The sequence below is a fragment of the Rutidosis leptorrhynchoides genome, chromosome 2, assembly GCF_046630445.1.
Source record: "Rutidosis leptorrhynchoides isolate AG116_Rl617_1_P2 chromosome 2, CSIRO_AGI_Rlap_v1, whole genome shotgun sequence".
NCBI classification, from domain to species: Eukaryota; Viridiplantae; Streptophyta; class Magnoliopsida; order Asterales; family Asteraceae; genus Rutidosis; species Rutidosis leptorrhynchoides.
This window is the reverse complement of record NC_092334.1, coordinates 73,681,022-73,687,021: the sequence shown is the minus strand read 5'-3', so window position 1 is coordinate 73,687,021 and position 6,000 is coordinate 73,681,022.

Below are 6,000 nucleotides of genomic sequence, written 5' to 3'. Positions count from 1 at the left end.
TAAATTGATTTCGGATGTCATAAAGAGTTTTCAAAATATTCTCGAGATTTTCCATAATGCGCTTATTACCAAATTTTAGCTACAATGTGGTGCATTTACTTAATTATCCTATTAGTTATAAAAATAAAAATTATATAAGTTATCAAATTAATAAACTTTTCTGCTTTTGCCCACGTTTCGAATAGCCAATAGATGCAGCAGGGAGCCAGAACCCTTTAAATCGGAAGCTCACAACTCAGCCACTAACAAATCCAACTATTACTACGAAGCAGAAAATTTGGATGTCTATCAATTTAACCGCTTAAAATAATTTTCCGTTTTTGAAATTTTAGAGAAGAAATAGAAAATTCTATGTCCTAAAAACTAGATCGTCGAGAAATAAGAAAGAAAAAGAAGTGCGTCGGAAAACGTCGAAAAATAAATGGCGGAAAACAAAAATAAGAAAGTAACGCGTCGAAACTTAAAAGGAACTAAAAACTAAGAATTAAAAGTTGCGTCAAAAATATTAAAGCTTAAAAGGAATATTATATCCCAAAATGGCAATAATTTAAAAAGGTACTAAAATTTATAAACAGCGTCGCAAAATTCTAAAGCACCTAAGTCTTAGTCTAAAGAAAAAGCACTTCAGGGATTTTACGGCAAAGCCTAAAAATCTAGAAATAAAAATAACTATGGTAAAAACTATATTAAAACTAAATACGAGCAAAAAAAATACAAATATTACACTAAAACAAATAAAAAGATACAAAATATAAAAATAAACTTAAAGTTGTAAAAAGTACAATTTTTATAAAAATATTATTTTTATATTATTTATTTTATAAAAGTATTAGCTTTATAATTTATTAAAACTAAATAAACTAAATATACAAATTAATTAATATCTAAAATTAATTAATATAATAACTAACCCTAATTAGGGTTTAATATTAATAATAATTAATAATAATCCGTAATTAATGCTGTAGGCAGGTTCAGTAGGGCGTGTCAGGTCAGGCCATGCGATCGCATGGTTTTACAACACCCGGCTCATGCGATCGCATGGGCCTGGGTTCCAGTTTTTTTTTTTTTTTATATTATTTTTCTAAAAAATAATATACAAATATATTTATACAAATATATTTTAAAAATATAGCGTTTCGCCGGTTCCCCGGCAGCGGCGCCAAAAACTTGATGTTAAAGCTAAGGGTATAAAATACTATTAAATTTTACAAGGAAATACTATTAAATACGATACAATTTTACACAAAATATGACAAGTTTTAATTATTTATTTACAAATGGGATATACCTAAACCTTGCTACAACACTATAGGCAGTGTACCTAATCGTAGAGTAGTGTAGTTTTTAGTAAGTCCGGTTCGTTTCACAGGGAGCTGGCTTATTTCACACTATATTTTAAACAATTATATTCGTACAAAATATATTATATTAATAATATATAAAAGGGGGTTTTACCGTTTAATGACCGGTTTGTCGATTTTATATTTTAAGCGAAGCGTAAAGTAAATGACGATATTTAACTAACAATATAAAATAAATAACAATAATTAAAATGACAATAAATAAAAGTACGAGGAAATATGAAATAAAATATATTATGCTTATTTAAACTTCCGTAATCATGATGTTTGACGTGTTGATTTTTAGTTTATTCCCATGGGTTAATTGTTCTTTGTCCTGGATTATTTAATATGCCCGTCTGGTTTTTGTCCATAACAGTCCGTCTGTCATAAATATAAAGTGCGAGTGTCCTCGTCAAATTATCCTTATATCCGAAGTCAAATATTCCAACTAATTGGGGACTTAAACTGTAACAAGGTTTTAATACTTTGTTTAATAATTACACCAGGATATCGACTGCGTGTAATCCAAGGTTTAATACTTTGTTAACAATTATGCCAAGTGTCCTTGTACATAATTTCACCCCTGTTTTAATAATTCCATAGACTATTAATCCATTCCCGTGTCCGGTTAAATGAACGACTATTCGTACATATAAATATCCCGTCCATCGTGTCCGATCGAGTGTATATGGTTATTTATAGGGACGTCCAATTGTAAATCTTTATATTAAAATTAACAAACTATCATTTAGTTAAACAAATATAAAGCCCATTAATAGCCCATAGTCTAATTTCCACAAGTGTCGTTCTTTTGTCCAAACCCCAATTATGGTACAAAGCCCAATTACCCAATTTTAGATATTTTTAGCCCAACATCATGATTACTTCGGTTCAAATAAGCATAATAACAACTTAGTTACGAGACATTAATTTAAAAAGGGAGAACATAACTTACATTAATTATTTAACGCGTAGTGTTACACGGACAGAGTTCCGGCTTAAAAACCCGTAAATAACCGTTACATAACCCAAACTAACTAATATAAAACTACCCTATACTATAATATATATATATATATATATATATATATATATATATATATATATATATATATATATATATATATATATATATATATATATATATATATATATATATATATATATATATATATATATATATATATATATATATATATATATATATATATATATATATATATATATATTATTAGAGGAGTATTATTATTATTATGTTTAAAACTCGTCGAATAAGCTGGCTATTTATAGGACCTGATCAACTTTTTCGGGCCATGCGATCGCATGGGATATGTGCCTTCTGGCCATGCGATCGCATGGTGTCTGGCACCAGCTCACATTCATTTATTTTTAGTCTGCCGACACTTTTTAATATAATATAAAATATATAAATAATTTATATAATTATTTAAATATTATATTATATTCTTGTGCATAATAGACTTGTAATTTTTGGTCCGTTGCGTCGGGCGTTGATAGTTGGCTCAGGTCCCGGTTTCGGATTTTTGAACGTCCTTTCGTATAATTTAATATCTTGTACTTTGCGCTCCGCAACTTGTACTTTTGTCATTTTTAGACGTTTCTCATCAATAAATTGAACCACTTGGATTGTATCTTGTACATTTGATCTTTTTGGTCATTTGCGTCTTCAAATCGTCGTTTTCGCCTTTTGTCTTCGCACTTATTTAATATAAACGATTACAACTTAAAATAGGACAATTATAACTAAATAATTTACATATTGGGAGGATATTGCTACTAAATATATGTTCATTTGGAGCACTATCAGGAAACATGAAACGATACGCGACTTCACCAACACGAGCTAAAACCTTAAACGGCCCAATAAACAGAGGAGCTAACTTTCTTCGTTTTTGAAACCGAATAATACCCTTCCATGGCGAAACCTTGAGCATCACCATATCACCTTCTTGGAATTCGATCAAACGTCTACGCTTATCGGCGTAAGATTTTTGCCTATATTGCGCCTTTTTCAAAAGTTCCCGAATCATATCGATTTTATCATTTGTCTCCAATACTAAGTCGGAGCTCCCGACCTCCCTTTGTCCCACTTCACCCCAACAAATCGGGGTTCGACACCTTCTACCATACAACATCTCATACGGTAGCATTCCAATACTAGAGTGAAAACTATTATTGTACGAGAATTCCACCAAAGGTAAATGTTCATCCCAACTACCACTGAAGTCAATGATACACGCACGTAACATATCCTCCAATGTTTGATTCGTACGTTTAGTTTGACCGTCCGTTTGAGGATGGTACGCCGTACTCATATTTACCCTCGTACCCATATCTTCATGAAGTTTCTTCCAAAATCGAGAAGTAAAACGCGTGTCCCGATCCGAAACAATAGACGCGGGAACGCCATGTCTCGATATCACCTCTTTAATGAACATCTTCGCGAGTGCCTCCGACGAAATTGCTTCTTTAATAGGAAGAAACAACGCACTCTTCGTCAATCTATTGACAATCACCCAAATAGTGTCAAATTGGGTTCTTGCCGTTTTCGGCAACTTAGTAATAAAATCCATGGTAATATGCTCCCACTTCCACATCGGAATTTCTAGCGGTTGTAACTTACCATACGGATTTTGGTGTTCGGCTTTAACTTGCAAACACGTGACGCATTGCTCAACATACTTAACAATGTCGCGTTTCATGTCCGGCCACCAATAATCTTTCTTCAAATCATGGTACATCTTCGTCGCACCCGGATGTATGGAATACTTAGACTTGTGCGCCTCATCAAGAAGCACTTTTCGAAAATCACCCATCTTAGGCACCCACACTCTTTCTTGAAAAGACAATAAACCACGCGAACCCATCGTAATGAATTCTGATTGCCCCACAATTCGTTCCGCATGCTTGTTGTGAACGTAAGCCTCTATTTGAATCACACCAAGTTTTTCAAGAAAATCGTTAGTAATAATCATACGTAACAATCCCAATCGTAACGCAGGGTGGTGACTCTTTCGGCTTAACGCATCCGCGACCACATTCGCCTTGCTCGGATGATAAAGTATCTCACAATCATAATCCTTCACCACATCCATCCATCTACGTTGACGATAATTCAAATCCCGTTGATCAAAAAGATGTTTCAAACTCTTGTGATCCGAATAAATCGTACACTTGACACCATACAAGTAATGACGCCAAATTTTCAAAGCATGGACCACCGCCGCTAATTCGAGATCATGAGTCGGGTATCTCTTTTCATTTTCTTTTAATTGACGAGAGGCGTAAGCGATGACTTTACCTCGTTGCATTAGAACACACCCGAGCCCATTCAAAGAAGCATCACAATAGACCGTCATATCATCTACACCTTCCAGCAATACTAAGATCGGAGTTTTACACAATTTCTCTTTCAACAATTGAAAAGCGATTTCTTGTTCGTTATCACAATTGAATCTCGTATTCTTCCTTGTCAACTTAGTTAATGGCGAAGCAATCTTGGAAAAGTCTTGGATAAACCGACGATAGTAACCGGCCAATCCGAGAAAACATCGGATTTCCGTAGGCGTAGTCGGTTGTCCCCAACTCTTCACCGTTTCTATCTTCCCTGGATCTACTTAAATACCATCCTTGTTCACAATATGGCCAAGGAATTGAACCTCCCTTAGCCAAAATTCACATTTTGAGTACTTAGCATATAACTTCTCTTTTCTCAAAGTCTTCAACATACTACGCAAATGATGTTCATGTTCCTTCATACTCCTCGAATAGACAAGTATGTCGTCGATGAACACAATTACCGACTTGTCCAACATAGGTTGGCACACTCGGTTCATAAGATCCATGAATGCCACCGGCGCATTCGTAAGACCAAAAGGCATCACCACAAACTCAAAATGCCCGTAACGCGTTCGAAAGGCCGTTTTCTCAATATCTTCCTCACGGACCCGCATTTGATGATAGCCGGACCGTAGGTCAATTTTAGAGAAATATGTCGCACCTTGGAGTTGATCAAACAAATCGTCAATCCTAGGCAATGGATAACGATTCTTGATCGTCACTTTATTCAACTCCCGATAATCAATGCACATACGCATACTACCATCTTTCTTCTTCACGAACAAGACCGGAGCGCCCCAAGGCGAAGCACTCGGTCAAATAAAACCCTTCTCAAGTAACTCTTGAATTTGATTCAACAATTCTTGCATTTCCGTCGGTGCTAAACGATAAGGAGTTTTAGCAATGGGAGTAGCTCCCGGAACCAACTCAATGCGAAATTCGACTTGTCTTTCCGCCGGAACACCCGGTAACTCATCCGGAAAAACATCATCAAACTCACTCACCACCGGAATTTCACGAATGGGTGGTGGCTCATTACGAGCATCAACAACATGAGCAAGGAAAGCCATGCCACCGGTGTAGTGACCCGAACTTTTCCATGTTTATATATATATTAAATGAAATTGTTATTTACATGATTAAGTGTTTCCAACATGTTAAGCAATAAAACTTGTTAAGACTTGATTAATTGAAATAGGTTTCATATAGACAATTGACCACCCAAGTTGACCGGTGATTCACGAACGTTAAAACTTGTAAAAACTATATGATGACATATATATGGATATATATA